Source organism: Taudactylus pleione, unplaced genomic scaffold (assembly GCF_031769625.1).
Source record: "Taudactylus pleione unplaced genomic scaffold, aTauple2 ptg000551l, whole genome shotgun sequence".
NCBI lineage: Eukaryota > Metazoa > Chordata > Amphibia > Anura > Myobatrachidae > Taudactylus > Taudactylus pleione.
This window is the reverse complement of record NW_028284953.1, coordinates 3212444-3234979: the sequence shown is the minus strand read 5'-3', so window position 1 is coordinate 3234979 and position 22536 is coordinate 3212444. Positions and strand designations below refer to the sequence as shown.

Sequence of the window (22536 nt, the reverse complement as noted above, 5' to 3'; positions counted from 1 at the left end):
GCCTATTCATCAAAACATGAATATCACTTGTGATAATTATGATTTCAACTTGCTGCGAGTTCAAACACAGTTTAGGAGGCATTTATCATGTCTCCTGTCCTAAACTATCACTTCAGAAAAACTGCCATTTCTACGAAGCAGTTTTTCGTAAGCGAGAAACTTTTCACTGCCTGTCTTCAAGCTGCACATGAAGACAGGCTGGGAACAGAGACTGAACCCCCACCTATATGCCTTCCCTGCCAGGTCCAACTAACCCTGCATGTGTCTTTTACCCTCCCCCATCCTTGTAAAGCTGCCTCTGCGGCCAGCAGAGTCCGATGTGGCCCCCCCATGGGTGTCCAATGTGGTCGGCCCTCCACCCACCCTCACCCGCAGGTGCTGATGCGGCACATCCTCAACCCCTTCCTCTTGGGTGTCCGATCATCAGCCCACCACCGTGTGGGTTTCCGGGGCTGAACGCCATTTGAAAGCGGCGTTCAGTAACATCATCAAGTTAGAAAAAAATGCTTTTTCGGAACTTGGTGAATAACCCTGACACTTATTTTTTTACAAAAGTATGTGAAAATGTTAATTTACACATGCTTTTGTGAAAAATAAGTGATGATGAATAGACCCCCAGGGGTGTTATTTTGGAAGACTGGGTACCTGAAGTCGCAACAGTGAATCAACATTACTATAAAAATGTTCTAGCAACACGCAGGAAAGAATCAAAAAAAGAGGCAAGAGTTGTGGAAAATGGTTTCATCCTTCATCAGGAAAATGCACCAGCTCACACAGCTCTCATTGTGAAGCAGTTTTTGGGAGATTGGAGTGCTAGAACACCCTCCATACTCGCCAGACTTTGCACCATGTGACTTCTTTCTTTTCCCTAAAGTCAAATCTGTACTCAAGGGAACCTGTTTTGCATCAGTTACTAAGGTAAAGAAGAAAACGTTGGCTGTGTTGAGACAGCTGACAGATAAGCACAGCTTCATCCAATGGAAATTAAGGATGCAGCGGTGTGTGGATGCAGAAAGGGAATACATAAAAGGGGAATAGAGTTAAAATGTTTTTAAATATAGTTAAACAGAAATTATAGCATCAGTCTTGTTATTTAATAGCCAATCCTCGTATCAGTCATATCTTATTTATTGTGCAGAGATCATAAAAACATACCATTACTGATCCATCATAACTTGATAAATATATATAAAGTGAAAGATATACTATGCAATATTATAGAAGTTATGAATCTTGCAAAACTAAAGAATATTGACATTGTAAAAAGCTGTAGACCCAGCTAGATAATTCCTCTGTTAGTAAGTGAACTTAAAGCTGGGGACTTTGGGGGTCATTCAGACCTGTTCGCGAGCAAAGGACACTCGTAAATGGGTTGATGTTGCCCCACTGCGCATGCACACGACGGAGGGAGCTCCGTCGTGCGCATGCGCGAGACCCGGACTGCGACAGCCAAGCTGTCGTTCCGGGTCTCGCACCAAAGGGGGCGTGCTGTCGATGTTGATTGACAGCACGCCCCCTTTGGTGGGCGTGCCGGGGGCGTGCCTGCCAGACGGAGGCGTTCCCATGGGAACGCCTCCCATCTGAAGCCGGCCCCACTGACATCACTAGTGATGTCAGTGGGAGTGATTTTGGCTCTGATAGAGCCAAAATCACTCCAGGGCTTGCGGAAGCGAGACACTACTGCAGGGTCTCCGTCGCAAGCCCGATGGTCGCGATGGTCAAGACCATCGCGACCATCATAGACGCTCGCTATAGCTGTGGGTGGTAACCCACACTCCTATGTGAGCGTCCATGAGGACGCTCCAAAAAAAGGTAGGAGGGCCCTGATTCAGAGCGAGTGCTCTGGTCAGAGCGGTCAGCTCTGAATCAGGCCCTTTGGACCTTATTTGCATTGTGCTTTCATGTTGCATCTATGCACCTACATAGTCTTCCCTATGCCTGTCCTGCTCCCAGGAGATGTTCCTGTAAACTAAGGGGCTGATTCAAAATTGCACGCAAGCAGGGTTGGACTGGCCCACAGGGGAAATCCCCATTGGCCCCACCCCCCTCCTCTAGGTGTCAGGTTCCAGACCTCAAATTATAGATTGTTACTCTATTAGATGGTCATTTATCTGTTGGAAGAGGACCACTGATCAGCATGGGGGATTGGTTCCCTTCTATAGAAACTACACCCCCTCCGATGGGAGACCATTCCCCATAAGCATGGATTCCTACCACTGCATTTCACTGGTGGGCCCTTCATGTCCCAGTTGGACACTGCACGCAAGTCATTATTATGGACAGATTTGGTGCCTTTTTGTGCTGGGGCTTTAGGTGGTTTCTGAGACTTTAAAGCTCAATCTAAAATAAATCCTCATCGCAATTGGTGAGTTTATTTTAGAGATGGCTGAGCGATTAAATTTAGGGAGTTTGCAAGAGTCCAAGTAATCCTGAATAACGAGGAGCGCGGTCTAGTGGGCTGATTCAGCAGAGGAGGCTAATGTATTCGCAACTGCGATCTTTTACGGATCACAGTTGCTAAAATATGCTAATGCCGTCCAAAGCTTAACCAAGCATAGGGAGGTCCACTACTGCATTCTCATATCCGGGCCAAGATGTGCATAGAGGCACATCGGGCAGTCACGCAGCATCTAAGTCAAATCTAACCAGCCGCAAACACTGCAGCTCTCCTGAAACTCAGAGCGCTGTCATGCTGCAAAGGCGATTGCATTGGCTAATTTATGCACGCCCATGAAATGGTATTTAAACGGACAGACACGCCTGCATCTCTCTAACCACCCCCAATGTCCTCCCCCTAATGCTGTCACTCATTTTGCCAGTGATTCCTATGTACAAGATTAATCACAATGCAATCGCTGAGTGTGCACAGTGCGACATTTGGAGATGCGCAGTAGCAAATATTCATTCGTTCTGCAAAAATATTGGCATTGCGTCCTCTGCTGAATCAGCCCCTAGGTCCCGCTCCTTTCTCTCTACGATTATATATAGCTTTGTAATAGTCATATAAAGAGTTCTCAACAACCACCGGGTCACAGCTAAGAGTGCCTGTTTTGTCCCTAAGGGCAGAGATGGTCTGTGAGGCCTTCTAGGCTCTCAATCTTGACATTAGCAATGGATCAGGTTTGTTCACTTTCTTGTAAAATTTTTGATTTAACCATCAAAGTGATTTTTCTGTCTGTTCAGCGAGCAAAGACTAAAGTTCACTTCTAATGTCCTGGATCTGTTTAAAAATGGATGAAGAATTAGTTCTTTAATGAGTATGCTCAATCTGCTCCAACTGTGTATTAAGTTCAGCTGTTCTTTTAGCCTGTTATTGCTTTCTATGTGTAGTGTATAATCAACACACCCCTTATGACCGCTTTATGGTCCTCCCAAATTGTACGGTATGAAACGTCTTCAGTGACATTAGTGTCATAGTAATCCTTGATCTGGGTTCAGAGACAATCCTTAAATTGGGGGATGAGGATGAGAGTTCCGTTTAATCTCCACGTGGGGCAACCCCTATGGGATTGCATTAGGTCAATTGAGGGAAGAACTATAGAGTGATCTGACGAGACAATGGTTTTAATGTGAACTCTTCAGAATGTTCAATATCCCACTGCAACCCAAAATCATTACAATATGAGAGTATAATCCATGTGGGTTCGAATAAAAAGTGCAAAGTGTAATCTCTCAATATCATTTAATGTGCCCTCCATGTGTCAAAGAGACCAGCCTTGTCACGTATCTATGAAGGTTCCCATATAAATGGCGGTGGGGGAGGGTATGGCATGGACCAATTTCTATCAAGGTTTGAGGCAGAATTGTATTAAAGTCACCCCCTACCAGTACAATACTTCAGCGTACCTTATGGAGTGAATGACAGAATCCAGCTCAACCAAAAGTAGTGGCTTATAAATTCACTAAAGTCATCACTTGGTGACCTATTTGACATACCAAGATAATATATCTCCCTTCTGTGTGGAACGTACTAAAATAGCCACCCCATTTTGTTGGTCGAAATATGAGAACAATATAGTATAGTGGGGAACTTTCTTGATACTAACGAGGGGTGAGAATTTTTCTTAAAGTGGGTTTCTTGTAGGAAAATAATATCTCCATGGTGGGTGTTTATTGTTTTGCACAAAGTTATCACTTCTATGGGGCGTTAAGTCCTTTTACATTTAAGGAAAGTACATTGAATGCCACTAGTGAGTACCAAAAGTATTACCTGAATCAGGGGGAGGGGATTTAAATAGGAATGCAGGAGGGTTAAGGTTAAGAGGGTGGGAACAATTCTACTCTGTTAATAGGAGACCGGTTGAGCCCTATGGTAAAGGAGTGGAGAGACCATCTCCAAGAGTAGATCTAGAGAGCCATATTGTTTTGGAGGGCAGAGTAAAAGTTTTGTAATAATAATGAATAGTAAGAGCCAGGGGATAGGGGAAATCTCTCAGAAATCCTGCAATGTAGGGGGGTAGCAAATAATTGAACGGACATAATATCATCCAAATGGAAATTATACAAGTGCAACAACATTACTAAATACAGACACTCCTCACTTAACAATTTACCTGTTCGTACTTTCGACAACACCCGCGCGTTACCATTTGCCTCAAACTTACGACCCGTGCAGACTTTTTCAGCGACTGTTCGGAGTTACGACCCGCCCTGCCTCTTTAGCGACTGGCAGCGTGTGTGGCATCTCAACATCAGACGTCAGAGAGATGAGCGATGTCAGAGAAGGAGGAATCGGATATAAGGAGCGCAAAGCAAAGGAAGGCTATTGATCTTGACTTGAAAATTAAGATCATAAGCGATTATGAAGCTGGAAAAAAAGCTAAAGAGAGAGCAGGTGACTTGGTGCTGGCACATTCAACCATTTCAACAATCTTGAAGGATAAATATAGAGTGAAAGAGGCAGTGAAAGCTTCAACAGGATTTAAAGCCATAATAACTAGGCAGCGGAAAGGCCTCATTCATGAAATGAAAAAAATACTCGCGATGTGGTTTGATGACCATATGCAAAAAAAAATGCTACTGAGCCTTTCAATTATTCAAGCCAAGGCACGCAGTATCTTTAAAACTTTGAAGACATGTCAGGAGGATGAATTGATGGAAACATTTACAGCAAGCAATGGATGGTTTAGTTGGAGATTCAACCTGCATAATCGCAGTATCAGCGGCATATGGAAAAAATGCCTAAAAAGTCTAGTGAATAATGTTGAAGTGTTTGACATAGACGACCATGTCCATGACTTCAATCAAACAACTGTGCAACTTGCTAACATGCTTAATTTAGATCTTGAAGTGGAAGATATTGATTAGTGCAGTATGTCGAGAGAGAGCTAACTAACAAAGATTTAATAGAGTTGGAAGCGCAGCAGCACCTGGAAAAGGAGGAAGGGAAGAAGGAGTAGAGGAAAGAACGGAAGAAGTACAAAAGAAGTTCACAGTAAAGGGGTTAGCTGGTGTGTTCTCCAAAGTGAATGCGGCTATGTTACAACTAAGTGGTATAGATCCAATTGTTGAAAGGTTCACGAAAATGGAACGGCAAATGATGAACTTTTACGATGCTATCGTGAAATTTATGAAGAACAAAAATAAAATGACAAAGCAGACCACACTAACAGGATTCTTCTCAAAAGCTACACCCAGTACCCCTACCCCTACAAGTCCTCCCATTTCCTTGCCGTCATCTCCCTTACTTGAGTCCTCTTCATATCCTGATAATTCCAATGATGACGCATCACATGATGAAGGATTTATTGGCTAGAATGTCTGTTTTTTATAACTATATATTTGTTTATGCTGATTTACTGTACATGCATTGTAAAGGTACAGTATGCAACAGTTATGCTAAGTCTAACACGTTAGTCTATGTAAAGTTATGCAAAATAAAACAAGTTATGCAAAGTACTGTACAGTACTGTAAAGAGTTATCAAATTTACTGTATGCAAAGTAAAACAGTTATTCAAAATAAAACAAGTTTTGCAAAGTAAAAAAAAATGCAAAAGAAAACTAACAAGTTATGCAAAGTAAAGCAAAATTTCCTTTTCTTTATTCATAATACAGGACAGGTAAATACATAAATGATTGCTGTGCATACTGTATACAGGTACAGAGCCAGTATGGTCCTGTAACGCATGTGCTTATCCACACCATGTCACCGTGTTCCTATTCAGAGTGTAACTGTAGTATTGAAAATATTCAGAGCAGGCAAAGAAATGAGATTTCTGGGTGGACAGAGAAATAGCAACTTCAGAACATAATGTGCAGTGTAGGCGGCTCAGTGACCAGTGAGTGGAGCAGCAGGTAATAATAATTGCACTTTAGCTAGGTGTAACACTGCGTTAATTCCACAAGATGGCAGTGGAGTAATTAGTTTCAGTTGCTGCAGACTGTAGTACAGTAGTTGGTAATGGGAAATAAACTCCACAAATTACAGCTTCACTGGGTCATAGCAGTCTGTTCACTTATGTGAGTATAGGTTGCCTTCAACGCCCAGAGTCCTACAAAAAAGGTTAAAAAATTATGATAATACGGCATGCCATCAGGACTAGCAGAGTTGTGTGTGTGTGTGTGTGTCCTATATAGGGCCAGTATGGTCCTGTAATGCCTGTGCTTATTGACCTCATGTCACCCAAACAGAAAGGCCTCCCCTGGGTCAGGAGAGTACAGCATCGGTGTGCAACTTATATATGGCTTGCGGGAACTCCTTCAGTAGTGCAGTTCAGGGGGCCCACCATGGACAGCTGCGGCTGGCCACAGTGGAGTTTGGCTCCCTTGGGCCTTGCGATCTATGGGCGGCAACTTGCTGATGTTCTCTACTCCCTGCGATCCCTGGGAGCTACTTGTGATAAGTATGGGCTCAACTGGGGATATAGGGCGGGGTTTGCTCATCTGGAGCTGTGGTGACTGTTGCAGAGGGGAGACGCTGGGGAGGCTCCAAACTCCTGACACCAGCTCAGACGTCACTACAGGCCATGACTGTAATGCATCTCAGAGGCGGCTAAAATCCTCCAGGAAGAGGTCCAAAAGATGACAGGGACAGGTACCGGACCCAATAGTGCACAGTATGGTGGGTAACAATAGGTATTGATGTACTTTTACAACCCTGAGAGATGGAGCTCCTCTGAAGTGCGTCCATTCAAAATGGCTGCTAAGCCACGCTCCCGAAATGTATTTACACTTTTTATTTAAAAAAAAAAGAAATATATATATATATATATATATATATATATATATATTCCTAGGGGGTGTCTCGCACCCCCTATGTCCATAGGTTCCCATTAACTTTTCTAAAATAAACACACGGACACAGATGTGTTGTTAAAAACTGGTCGGCCTTTTTATTTAAAATACCAATAATGAACTAAATGGTGGTGACAGAAAGAGTCAGGCAGTATTCAGGCCCAATATCTACAATCAGATGACAACAAAATACTTGCAGGGCCTATTATCCAATTCAAAGGCAAATTCATACAGTAGGTCACCAAGGGGCCTATTCATCAACACTAAAATAACGGTTTTAAGGACATTTTCCTTAATTACCGTTATTTTAGTATTCATTAACACACTTAACACAGGAGATATCACTGATATCTCCTGGTTAAGTCCGTCTGCGTTAATTTCCACACTCCCCATACATTAGTACATTAGTATGGGGATGTAGAAATTAGGCTATTCATTAGGGACACAGAGTTACCGCAGCTGTAGGCAGTGCTGCACATGCACCGATTCATGCGCAGCACTGATTACAGCTGCGGTAAGGTACAGCAGATAGGGAAAACTATTTCCTGAAAAGCTGATGGACAGGAGGAATGATGAAATCCATGTGAGTTCTAAACCTAATTACCTCCATTGATTTTTTTAGTTATGATGAATAGGCCCCCAAATCTCTAACCAATACCCAAAGGCTGGTTAGGAAACTGAGGTCGCTGACCCTTGTAGGGCCCTCAGCCTAAACGTACTGTACATTAAAGGGGAGTGAACCTAAATAATCCCGCTGACCTCTGGGCTGACGTTCTTTTCTGCCTTCACGGCAAAAGAAAAAGGTTGATAACATCAAAGGAAAAACAGGGAGGGAGGGATTGATTGAGGGGAAATCACTGAAAAGAGGTAGATCCCTGTCTGTAACCAGCATATAAAGCCTAGCCCCACTCTTAGCCCCACCCGTACCACTATTGGCTGCAGACAGTCAATTAAGAAATGTAACCCCTTAAAACCATAGCGTACACGGGGTACCCTCTGTCGTCAATATGCCCTGCCCTCGGCTTTCACTGTACTTTCTACCTTTAGTTCACTATTAGTTCAGTGTTATTGTATTACCTCAATTCTCAATTGTAAAGTTCAACAGAATGTGCTGGTGCTATAATAATAAGTGTTTATAAAACAATAAATAAATCCCCTTGGAAGCTTTTGTCACTGTGAATTCAGGGCCTGATTCAGAGATGTCTGCTAATGCAAACGCAGCTGGGATTTTGCACGGCTCGCAATTGCAGAAAATTGCTAATGTTTCCAAAGCTTACCCGAGCATTGAGATGCCCACTGCTGCCTTCTCATATCCGTCCAACAGCGTGCACTAGGGCATAGTTGCCGACATTCAGCTCCCTCCTTCCGGGAGGGAGCTGAATGCCTGCACACAGCGGGGGGCGTGGCCGAGGACTGACTCTGCATGGGGGCCGAAAATAAAGGCATTGTGAAGCGGGGCGGAGCCACGATGACGCAATTTAGAGCAAATCACGTCATCGGGCCCCCCTGCTGGGGGGGTTTCTAGTTGTAGTCAGGGGGCAGCTGGGAGGCTTGTCTGCCTTTCCGGGGGGTCGGGAGCGGCACCCGATATTCGGGAGAGTAGGCAAGCCTGCACTAGGATAAACATTGGTAACATTGGGCAGCCATAGAGCATATGCGGCAAGTCTGACCTTTCTCAAACACAGCGTCTCTCCTGACACGCCGAGGGGTTTTATGCTGTGAAGGAGAGTGGCAAATTAGCATGGCTAATTTATGCACGCCCACGAAACGGCGTTTAAGTGGTCAAACAACCCTTTGTTTGCCTAGCCAACCCCCGTTACCTGTCACTCACTTTGCAATTGAGCCCTTTGTTCGAGCATGGTTAAAAAACAATAAGTGCGCTTACACAGTGCGGCTTACAATCGTGCACAGTGCGGCTTACAATCGTGCACAGTGCGGTTTACAATCGTGCACAGTGTGGCTTACAATCGTGCACAGTGCGGCTTACAATCGTGCACAGTGCGGCTTGCAATCGTTCACAATGGCAAACAATCGCTTGATCTGCTAGCTATTGGCATTGCGTTCAGCTCTGAATCAGCTCTGAAGTCTTTTGATAATTACCTCTGTGAACAAAATGATGCAGTATGTTCTATTATTTCATGGAGAGCATGTGCCGTATGTTTCTCACGTGCAGGAACATATATTCAGTTTAAAAAGTAAAAAATGTGATTTGTTTTGCTTTTTTTCTAGCCCCAAATCTCCTTTTACTGTACATCCTAATTCCAGTCTGTGTCATCATCCTTATAATGGGCGGCCTTTATGTATGTAAAGTTTTGATAAGGTGAGTATGCTGCATTTTCATGTATACATGGCAAGTTTTACAAAAGGTCAGCAAGTGCTGTATAACATGCAAGTAGTCTGTGGGGGTGATTCAATTGTTTTTTGGACGGTTACCCTGTATTAGGTGCTCAACTGAGAAATTAAATTCATGCTCTGTTCAGACGCGATAGCCAGTGGTGGCGGCATTTCTGCTCGCACCCGCAGGAGGTTGCGAGCAAAAATGTGCGATAAACCCATGGTTAACAGCAGTTTGGGTGCCCCAACCATGACGTTCGATGGATTTAGCCATTTTACATGGCTAAACCCGATCTAATAGGGCGTGATGACTGTGATAATTAATGAATGACCTCTATAATTAATGGGCGAGCAAGAACAATTGAAGTGCAACACTGGGGGTCCAATAATTATCACCACCCACAAAACAACTGAATCGCCCCCTATGACCACAGAAAAACTCTCTAATTGACTCCAACTGTCTTTGGCTAAATGGACATTTTGCAGCTGATACATGATTGACAATTGCCCACAATTCATTATTTCCTCCAGTTGCCAGGATTCCTGGTGCTTGTATGATAAAATACATAGCTGGAAATGCTGGTGTAATATGGACACTATTCCATGACAGCCTAGGGGGTTATGTTTCTGTATAAATTGCTTTTTAACAGTTCAATCAATGATTCCTATTTCTCCTGTGTACACGATGAATGTATAATGGCAGTGATGCCACTCTTGGGACCAACACATGTGGCCAAACTAGTTGAGATCCAACCATTCAAAGCCAGGGCATAGTGGCCAGACCGGCTCTTGCCTCACTTGGGTGTGTTACTGTAGATGGAACATCACTGGGCAAACAGACTGATAGCGGTTATCTTCTGGCTGCATTTATTAGCATACAGTACCTGATTTATTGTTCAGTCTACTAGCGGCCATCAGGTTCAGTTTGGTGTCACATGTTGCCAACATTACATGGTATGTGTTGATGGCTTTACATTTCAAGATAGTAGTAATGATATGGGGACATTTTGCAAACCAGGCTTTAGGTCCTATATTAATCTAGTATTGTATTACAGATATAAGAAGCAGTGGGAGGATAGAATCCCAAACCCAAACAAGAGTTCCATCATCGGAGGTTTTCAAAATGAAAATGGAAAAAAGGTGAGGCCGGCTGTAGGCCTAATTATATAAACATAGAGCCACAAGCTTCAAGTTATATAGATATGATGTATTAATGAGTGTGACCATCACATAGGACAGTATGGAGCCACCGTCTATGGAGTTATACCTTGGCCTTTGCACTGATAATACAACAGGGTGGCAAATATCCAATATTCTTTTGGCTGAAATTTACAAAACTTTTCTGACTTTATCATATACGTAGCTCTGTTACTGATACATCATATACGCGGTGCTATTACTGGCACATCATATACACGGGTTCTGTTACTGGCACATCATATACGCAGTTCTGTTACTGATACGTCATATATACGCGGTTCTGTTACTGGCACGTCATATATATACGCAGTTCTGTTACTGACACGTCATATACACGGTTCTGTTACTGGCACATCATATACATGGGTTCTGTTACTGGCACATCATATATGCAGTTCTGTTACTGACACATCATATACACAGTTCTGTTACTGACACACCATATACACAGTTCTGTTACTGACAAGTCATATACCCAGTTCTGTTACTGACACCTCATATACCCAGTTCTGTTACTGGCACATCATATACACGGTTCTGTTACTGGCACATCATATACGCGGTTCTGTTACTGACACGTCATATACGCAGTACTGTTACTGACACATCATATACGCAGTTCTGTTACTGAAACATCATATACGCAGTTCTGTTACTGACACGTCATATATGCAGTTCTGTTACCGACACGTCATATACGCGGTTCTGTTACTGACACGTCATATACGCAGTACTGTTACTGACACATCATATACGCAGTTCTGTTACTGAAACATCATATACACAGTTCTGTTACTGACACGTCATATATGCAGTTCTGTTACTGAAACGTCATATACGCGGTTCTGTTACTGGCACGTCATAGACGCAGTTCTGTTACTGACACGTCATATACGTGGTTCTGTTACTGGCACATTAAATACCCAGTTCTGTTACTGACACGTCATATACGCGGTTCTGTTACTGACACGTCATATACACGGTTCTGTTACTGAACGTCATATACGAGGTTCTGTTACTGGCACGTTAAATACGCAGTTCTGTTACTAACACATCATATACGCGGTCTGTTACTGACACGTCATATACGCAGTTCTGTTACTGACACCTCATATACGCGGTTCTGTTACTGACATGTCATATACGCGGTTCTGCTACTGGCACGTTAAATACGCAGTTCTGTTACTGACACGTCATATACGCGGTTCTGTTACTGACATGTCATATACACGGTTCTGCTACTGGCACGTTAAATACGCAGTTCCGTTACTGACACGTCATATATGCGGTTCTGTTACTGACACCTCATATACGCAGTTCTGTTACTGACACATCATATACGCGGTTCTGTTACTGGCACGTTAAATATGCAGTACTGTTAATGATACGTCATATACACAGTTCTGTTACTGACACGTCATGTATGCGGTTCTGTTACTGACACGTCATATACGCAGTTCTGTTACTGACACGTCATATACGCGTTTCTGTTACTGGCACGTTAAATATGCAGTACTGATACTGATACGTCATATACACAGTTCTGTTACTGACACCTCATATACGCGGTTCTGCTACTGGCACGTTAAATATGCAGTACTGTTACTGACACGTCATATATGCGGTTCTAGAATGGGTAAAAAATGGAGTCAGAAACAAATATAGAGTAATTCAGTTAGTAGGAATGTAGTTGCCGGCAGCTGAGTAAGTCTGATTTACTACCTTACACTAATAAGAGTATCTGTACCACTAATGCGGGTGATCGTGCGTGTGCAAGCGGAAACCTGTGTCGCCCATTGACTTTACGCTGGCCCCATGCAATCAGCAACAGGCTTCGCTTCCCTGAATGCAGGACTCAGAATAGCACGGAGCCCACGACACACACACACAAGTCAGAGTGGTTCTGTGCGATCACATTGGTGCGATCACATTGGTGTTCCTGCCCTGAAACGCCCTATTTGGAGGAAAGACAGATCCGGCCAAGTTCTCTCCTCAGAATAAAATGGACATACTGTACTCTACATAAAACCGCATAAACTTGCGTCTGTGCATGCGCTGTTTACAGAAACCTGCCATTTTCATCTGTGCTAAGAGATCTTACTCAGAATCAGGTCCAATGTGTGGCTGCAATAATGCAACCACACAGATATTCCTGTGCTCCTCTATGGGGTGCGTACAAACACTGCAACGTGGGTACCAGGAAAATGGTCAGAATGCTGGCATCCTGCGTATTACATTAGCGGAGCCCAGATTCATAATGAAATGCTGTAAGCATAGGCTCTGTCAACAGGTGGAACTACAAGTCACAGAATGCACTGCAGAGCTACCAACATGCTGGGACTTGTAGTTGTGCACATGCTGGCAATCAACATATTATATCTGCCATGTATACTAAGTGTGTCAAGTCAGATTTCATAATTTCCCAAGTTACATAATGTAAGTGCTTTATTTTGTTATAAATGTTTGTGCTATACACAGGGGCGCTGGGGGGGGGGAGTACTTTTTACTTGGAACCAGGCCTGTTGGGGGGGCCTGGTGGGGGTCCGTGTCCTGCAGCCCCCCCCTTTACTGGAGGATGTGACAACTCAACCCCCCTCCCACCAGCGCCCTCATGTGCAGCGCATGCCTGCTTAATGGCCGCAAACATATTATATTTTTTCTATTATACAAGGAGGGGGTCTGGCCACACCTCCCCGAATTGGCCATGCCCCCTCCCATTACCGGGGCCCGGCAGAGCTGTCGGCAGTCCTGGTTACACACTCAGGACCTCATTCAGAGTCTCTCGCTAGATGCGATCGCTCGCCTCCAGCGTATACAAATTTGTCAAAGTGACGCCACGGGAAGCGATCGCTCGCCAAGGCATAAGCACGCCCACCATGTCTTAGCGAGTGGCCAGCATACGCCCAATCGCACAGGCAGAGCCGCCCACCAGCACACGGCATCTCCAGGAAGTGTATTAAAACATTGGTACATCGAGGATAATCGGAAGCGATCGCAGCGCTTGTGGTTGCCTTACCCTACCACAAGCACTGCAAGGACTTCAGTGTAAAAAACAGGCATGTGACGTGTACTATGACGCTGTGCGTTAATTATGCACGTCTCTAAAACGGTGTTGAAACACTCAGGCACACCTGTGTTCGCACCTCCACACCCCCGTTATTAGTGTCCTGCCCCTGTTACCACCCACAAACGGCCTCTCCTGTCACTCATTTCACTTGGCTGTCTTTGCTGGGCGAGCGAGCGGCCTGTGATCGCACAGAGTAGTTCGCGCACCCTCAGAACGAAGCGTGCGCATGCAAACCAACGGGCCGCTTGCGAGAGCACAGCGCTAGCGAGAGACTCTGAATGAGGTCCCCAATGTCTATTATTTAAGTTATAATATATGTACACAATAGGTTACTGATTCATTGTTTAACTTTACAGAACGGATCAAGTTTACCTTATGAAGATCATCTGTATGTGGTGCCTTATAACAAAGTATTGATGTAAGTATACGGGAGCTGTGTGACCCAGCTAGACATACCCACAATACTCTAAAAGAATCAATCCCACACAGATATTTTACATTTATTTATTATTTTTGTAAAACGTTCTACCTTTTTACATGAAGCCGATTTCATTTTTCCATAATGTTCTCTTATAACTCTGCCTAAATGTATATATGGCTGCCATTGCAAAACACTCTCTCACATGAAAGTATTCATTTCTGCTTTTTCCCGATTGTGTAACATAAGGGGGATATTAATTACATCTTGAGAGATAAAGTATTAACCAATCTGCTTCTGTCAATATTCTAGCACAACCTGTAAAATGACAGTTAGAAGCTGATTGGTTGGTACTATCTCTCTCAAAGATTTGCTTTATCATAAAGGTGCCCATCCACTTGCTAATTACACTGTACGATTGCACGATTACGACATCGTAATCGTGCAATCGCTCATTAATCGGCCCTAAAATCGTGCATCCAAATGTCGGAAACGACCAGTGATGTGCGCTCCCACTGGTCGTTTCCGACATCAATCATAGGCCGAACATGCAGGCTGATCTGCCAATAACGACAGCTTGGCTATGTTCGGGGATGTTTGATGTGCCTACACTGAACGATTAATCGTTCACTGTAGGCACTGCACCCCCTAGGGGAACGATGGTACGATTACAGTGTCGTATTCGTACTGTCTTTACCTGATCTACTAGTAGATGGGCACCTTAAGCCGCGTACACACTAGACAATAAATCTGACGATTTGAACGAAAATGATATCGTTATCGTTCATCGTGTCCATTATCGTCCAGTGTGTATGTAGTGAACGACTAACGATGCTCGCTCCCGCGGGTCGTTGAAGATGTCGTTCATTGCCTGAACATACAGGCCAACCTGACAATATCGATTTATGTGATGAATCCCACATGGAAGCTCCACAAACATTAGAGACATTCCATCATTATATGTCAAATGTGCAAATGTTTTACCACCGGAGTAAGTAAAAAATAGAAAAGATTTGTTGCATATCATTTGGTGGTCTGAAGATTAGCAGATATTAGACACTAGTGTTTGCCCGCAGCTTCGCATGCGTGGATGTCTATTATTGCTCAGTGGAACTAATTTTACAAAGACAGTATTGGCATCTAATATTATGATGTATATTTTATATTGTAGTCATTGATCACAAAATGTCTTTGTATTTGCAGCTTTTCCTTCTGGGATTAACACAAATAGATGCTTGGGGCTACTAACTAGTGAGCAAGCCATGTAAAGCTACCAAGGATAAGGGGTATATGTGGTATAAACACAAGTCTCACCTGCACCAGATCCCGTTAGAATTTCTGCCTCAATTAGGTTCCTGTGTAGATCAGTGACTTTAAGTCGGGTTCCGTTGCATAACTTGGGTGGAGTCAAGTTCTGCAGAATCTTGATCAGAACACAAACTTCCAGTGCAATACTGTGCGTTGTAAGTAAAGCTGCACTATCTTGCAGATCCCAAATCTGTTGCTACAGTACTTAACCTACAGTAACACTGAAAGATTGCAAGTAACATGAGCAGTGACTATGATATGTAGTATTTATCTTGGTGCGCCGTCTACTGGATTGACATGTATACTGCAACATCGTGAGTCAAGATAAGCTGCCTGATTAGTGCTTAAAATATAGTTGGATCTTCCTGCAAAATAGATCTTGAGGTATATATACATATATATATATATATATATATAATATATATATACACAGTCCAATGGCGGCACTCCGTAGAATAAATTACTCAACAAACTGAACTTGCAGCAAAGTTTCAGCGCCTTTAATAGCGCTTTTGTCAAGCCATAGATATAAATGAACCAACACTTAACATGTTTAAATACCTCACCCCTCTAATGTGACATCCTCTAGTCTTCACGTGCAAACCGCAAACAAGCAGTCGCACCGGAAGCTGCATCACTCGATCACGTGTTACCATGGTAACATGTCAACAACCATTTAATTTCAGCTGAACATTGTTACACTAAACCTTAAGTGTGCACTAAACACATTTGATACATAAACACATTGTTAGAACAAGAGACAAATAAAAACAGTTGTGAATCATGCCAATATGGCAAACAACCATCAGTGACAGACCTACATGGTCGTGCAAAATACATTCTAAATATTATTAAAATGACACGTGATCGAGTGATGCAGCTTCCGGTGCGACTGCTTGTTTGCGGTTTGCACGTGGAGACTAGAGGATGTCACATTAGAGGGGTGAGGTATTTAAACATGTTAAGTGTTGGTTCATTTGTATCTATGGCTGGACAAAAGCGCTATTAAAGGCGCTGAAACGTTGCTGCAAGTTCAGTTTGTTGAGTGATTTTTTCTACGGAGTGCCGCCATTGGACTGTGTATGTGTTAGCGTGTTTCTGGACCCTGAAACACACTATGGATGGCACCCGGATCAGCAACTATGTATCGTCCTCATGAGTGCCGGAACCTGGTTTCATATATATATATATATATATATATATATATGTATTTATATATGCAATATATGTATATATTGTATATGTGTATACATATAGGGGTAAATTGGAGAGTTTGGGCATTTTTTCCACTCGCAAATTTGCTAATGACAAACTCAGGAGAGAAATCTTCTTTACTATGGGAAAATACTGGAGAGTTAGCAAACTCTCTTCACTTCACCATCGGCTAAACTCGAGTAACTTTTCACTAGTGAAGATAGGATTCGGGAATTTACTAAGATGAAAGTTTATAAACTCTCATGAGAACGGACAACACTCCTGTAAAAATTTGTGCCTGTGAGCTGCAAGTTTGGCAGAAACATACACAGATCAGTGTGATCCTGTATGTTCCTGCCTGTAAATAGTAAAAAAATGGTTAAATAAAAAAAATATATATATGTGGGCTCCCCTCCAAAAGCATAACCAGCCCCGGACTGCTCAGCCAGTCCTGGTTTCCTAAAATTACGGGAAAAAAACGTGTTGGATTCCACAGTAATTTAGGAACCAGCACCTGGCTGCAGGGCCAGTCCTAGTTTTAAATATAGGGGAAAAAAATGCGTAGGGATCCCCCTATATTTAAAACCAGCACCAGACCCAAAATGACCAGGGTGTAATGTCACAGCCAGGAGACATTATCTCCGGGTCTCCATGGCCAAAGCATTCACACCCCAACCCGGTCAGCCCAAGCCGGGGATCTCAGGGGAGGTGAAAAAAAAACCTGATCAGACTTGATTTTTAGTAAATTTACCCCAAAGTCATTTTGGAATTGAGGAACCTGTGCAAATCACAATTTTTATTTTGTCTCCATAGTTCATAAACTGTCCCTAAAAGTATATTTGTCCCAAAAAATTATATTTTTATACATCTAGTCATTTTTGGCTTGCAGAGCCTGCACACTGCACACGCCGAGTTTCAAGCATCTAGTTTTTCATTTATTGCTCCTCTCCCTGATGTCACATTGAGATAATGCATACCGCAGTTTCTTTCTAGGTGACTAAGCTATGCAATATGGAAAACGCAATCCAAATTAATCCCATAGTTTTTGCGTGATGCCAGAACAGACAGACAAACAAAAATTCTGAATATTTTTTTTTTGTCTCCATAGTTTATTAGAAGTATAGATATCAGTACATGAGATTACTGCTATGCTTCCTAGCAGTACCAATATTTTCCATATCATGCTGGGATACGTCTGAGAGACAGTAATTTGTGACCTCCTAGCTAGAGTTCACTGCATGCATGCACCTTCATGTAGAGTAGGCATCCAGGGAACGTTCCTTATCACTGCTGTCTATTTTTTAGAATACATGTTATTCAACTTTTGTATTATTATGAATTTTGTTGTTTGTTTATATGTATTGTTCGTTTTGAAAGTACCACATTTACAGCTCCTCTGTGACATTTTTGTTTTTGTTTTGAATAGGTGGACACCACAGATCTCAAAGGACTCCACCCACTATAATGAAGATAAAGAACAGATTAGCAGACCAGAAAGTGAACTGATTGATAACGATGTTACCCAATCTATATATTTTTCCAACTATGCAAATGATGAGTACCCAGCATCATCTGTAGCAGTTGGGTACAAGCCTTTTTCAGAGCTGATGGATGAACAGCAAAGCACAGACTTACAGTTTTCCCAGTTTACAATGACTGCCTTTGATGGACCATACCTTTTCTCCTAAAATAACATTTTATGACATAAGCATTAAGATTGGACTATTGCAGAGTTCTCTTTTCTTTTCTATTGTACTGAATTTAAAGCAAAAACAATTTTTTCTATATGTAAGCATCATAAAGCTTGATGTAACAAAGTGTGCAGTGGTTCGGATGGGAAAAAATCTGACTTACAGAAGCGCTAGCCAACAAATGAAACATTGGATGGCTGAGATAATACCCAGCAAAAAGAATGGACAACTAACTGATCATGTATCAGTAGAGACCATATCTTATTCAATAACTGCCCAGTTGTGGCCACCAGATACTTTTCCTGTCTAGAAACATTTAGAGCTTCCATTGATTTTTCCTTTCAATACAATAAGCTTCAGTGTCCATTGATTCTCCTACCTCCATCACTGTGTCTTCTCTTACTGCTGCTGACTGAACTCAGATCTCTAAACACTGCAGTGCACTTCCTGGTCACATGACTCATCCAAGATGTCCATCAGTACTCAAGGCACACCCCCATACTCAGAGGCATGCCTCTGGTAGTTCTCTTTCTGTGCAGCTTACTGCACGTGGTGTGGCTCTGCCCCAGCTCTGCAAGCAGTGCCTGACTATACAGAAGCGAGGCTGAACTGTTGCTGCCGTATCTCTTGTCTCCCTACAGTCCCAGGGAGCTCCACAGAGCTGGTCAGTGTTAACTATAACAATTATTACAATAAACAAAGACGATGTTTATAAGTTATAAATATCTTCGTATTATTCTAATAATTTTTATGTCAAATCTCAGGAATATGACAGGGGAGGGCCTACCCTGACTGCACGTCCCAGCAAAAGAAATAGGTTTATCCCATGCTTTCATAAATGAATTTACTGTATTAATTCCCACCACCACTTACTATAGATCACTTAGCTTTCAGTCTTAACATTGTCTTCCTGAATTTCTATATTACTTTTGATATACCTGAATTGTCCTATCATGTCCTCTAAACTGTATATGTTGAAGTCTGGAAATATTGATTTGAGGTTCTGTAATTCAACATACAGTATGTATCATTTTTGCTGCCTGTCTGTAATTATTTTTTTTTATATTTATAACAGGTACACCAACAACAAAATACAAAATCTGATGTCAAAGAATATAAAAAAATAAATAAACCTGTATACAGTAGTGGATGTTGTTTTTTATTTTAGACCAACTTAGGGGTAAGAGGAAACAAAGGGCCTCATTCAGAGCCGCTCGCAAGCTCATAGTGCTCGCAAGCGGCTCGATGTTTCTGGTCTGCGCATGCGCCACGTCCGGCGTGTGCATGCGCAAGCCCCGGCGAGCGACAGAAGTTCAGTTGCTCCGGGGCTCGCTACAAGACGGGGAGGCTGTCGATGATTTAGTGACAGCTCGGCCCTTTTTAGAGGTGTGAAAGGGGGGGGCGGTTAGGCAAACGCATTTGAGGGCGGACCTACTGACATCACTAGAAGTCCACTCAAGCTTGCGGGAGCCGAGACCATACAACAGGGTCTCGTTGCAAGCCCGATGGTCGCGATAATTGCGACGGTCTCCACCCCGCTCGCATAAGCTGTGGGTGGTCACCCACAGCTTTGTGAGTAGCCTGGAGAAAAAAAAAAACATGCCCTGATTCAGAGCAAGCGCTCGCCGCAGCGAGCGGCTCTGAATCAGGCCCAAAGTCTTAATTTCCGTAGTCATTTCTACCCTATAGCTGAATTGGTAATGTATGCTGTTCTGTTGTATTGTGGTAAATGGGTATGGAGAAGATTAAAAAAAGATGGGTGTGCAGTGGCAGATTTAATCCAAAGGATGCAGGGTTACCCACCCAAGTAGAATCTGCCACCTCCAGTGAGCCAGTTGCAGTCCATGCAATGGCTGCACTGTCAGTTACTTCCCATGGAAGCACAATCTGCTAATCACACACAGGACAGCCAGTCCCAGGTGTTTTCTCCCCCTAGAACTGCCAATCTGGAATGAGATTAGCACAGAGAGTGCTTCCAATAGGAAGCCACTCCCCTGTCTGCACTACCCGGCATCTAGGGGCTGCAGCCAATGCAGTTCCTAGAAGCCAGTACCTCTGCACATGCGCTCTACTGCCGATGTTTGTGCACATGCGTTCTACTGCCGATGTTTGTGCACATGCGTCGGTCCCTAAGCCTGCCAGATCCATTGCGCATGTTTATGTTAATTTCTGAATTAGGCCCTTACTTTTAACTTAGATTTTTCCCTTAATCTTTAGGTACTGAAGGTGGAATTTCACATTTCTCACATATGGTCTAGAATTAATTTGGAAAAAAATTCTCCCATAGGGTGAGATGTACTAAGCCTTAGAGAGCGATAAGGTGGACAGAGATAAAGGACCAACCAATCATCTCCTGTCATTTTTTCAAACACAGCCTGTAAAGTGTCGGAGCTGATCGGTTGGTACTTTATCTCTCTCCACTTTATCTCTCTATGGGGGGAATTCAATTCAGTGCGAGGATGAATAGCCGCAGAACGGAGCTCCCAGAGATATTCAATACACCACACTGTTTGCCTGGTCAGGAATTGGTTAAGTCAGAGAATGCTGGTTCTCATGACTTAATCTGGGTGTTTAGTCGCGAGAACCGTCATTCTCCGAATAAATTGCCGTCAGTGTGGTTGTTAGCTGCATGCTAAGCCGGCAAGCAGCTGCGTGCCCAGCACTTTTGTCGGATTTCTTTAGCCTGACCAAACACCACAGTGAATTGAATAGCTGTGGGAACTCCCTCCTGCGACTATTCATCATCGCACTGAATTGAATTACCCCCTATAAGGCTTAGTACATCTCCACCATAATGTGAAATAATCAGCTGATATCCATTTGGATCCAGAGTAAAGCATACAGTAGTTAGTAACATTTCCAAGATGACAGATCATATGTCTCCATATTGGGGTAAAAGGGGATGGGAATTTTATGTAGTTTAGCAAATCTGTCACAAATATTCAAGGTGAATCTTATTGTTGGCATAGAATATACTGAGCTGATCTGTAATGTCTGGGGTGTCATGATAGCAATAAGGGTATTCATAATGTTTGTATGTTTATATGACCTGCGTGGGCAAGCCCAGTCATTCAGATCTAGTTGATTTTGGCAGTTATTTATCTGAAGAAGTCATTACGAGTATGACATTTCTGCCAACAACATTCTACTTTATGGCATGACTGACATCAAAGCCAACATGGAGTCTGAAGAGTACCTGGGGGTATATTTACTATGGTTTGATTTTGTTTTCTGTTTGATTTTGCATTCGATTTTGGTTCGAATTTTTTATGAAGGGATTTACTAAAGGCCAAATCGAATGTCAATTTCAACAGAAAAAGGAATTTGAAATGAAATTGAATTTCTAAAAAACATTAATGTTTTCCCATAGAGGACAATAGGATCCCTTAATTTACTAACATTTGCTTTGTAAATCAAATGAAAAACTAAATCAAACTCAAACTGCAAATCCCCAAATGAATAGAAGAACTTCATGCATTTGTTTTCAGCAAGATCAGATTGATTTCCCACATATACATGCATACATCAGTGAAATGCATGCATGTATCTTACTGTAACAAGCTTGTAAAGAGTTAATGTTTAAAAAAATTAGGTGAGGGTCCCCCCCTAAAAACACAACCAGCCCCGGACTTTTCATAGCTAGTCCTGATTGTGTAAGTACAAGGAAAAAATTGTGTAGGGTTCCCCTGTACTTAGCACAAACAGCACCAGGCTCTGATTCGGTCCTGGTTTTGGAATTACAGGGGAAAAGATGCGTAGTATTTCCACAACAAGCACCGTACCATTTCTAGTGAGGGGGTAATTGTCACAGCCAGGGAAACCCTATCACCGGGTTACCCAGCCGAAACATTACTCCTGACTGCTAATCAGCACAGGCCAGAAATCCCTGGGGAGTTGTGGACCACCCCAATAAAGGGGTCTTCCTTTCCAGGGCACCCCAGGCCTAGGCTGATAGCCCTGGGCTATTGTCGCCACCCATGGGTGGTAGGTGGTGGGTTGATAGTGTAAGTATAGTGTAAAAAAAGAATAGTAAACATTGTTTTTACATGTAGAACTGCAGGTACCAGCAAGCCTCCCCCGCAAGCTGGTA

General features: G+C 42.9%; 1 pseudogene across 1 annotated transcript in view; it reads left to right on the top strand.

Moving 5' to 3' along the window:
• The window catches only part of LOC148483108 (cytokine receptor common subunit beta-like), a 181939-nt pseudogene extending 162366 nt beyond the window's left edge, over positions 1-19573 (top strand). The window contains exons 9-12 of the transcript XR_015871788.1: positions 9464-9554; positions 10624-10708; positions 14192-14253; positions 18182-19573. The product of XR_015871788.1 is annotated as a cytokine receptor common subunit beta-like (transcript). The remainder of the gene's footprint in view (positions 1-9463; positions 9555-10623; positions 10709-14191; positions 14254-18181) is intronic.
• Positions 19574-22536: the final 2963 nt, after the last annotated feature.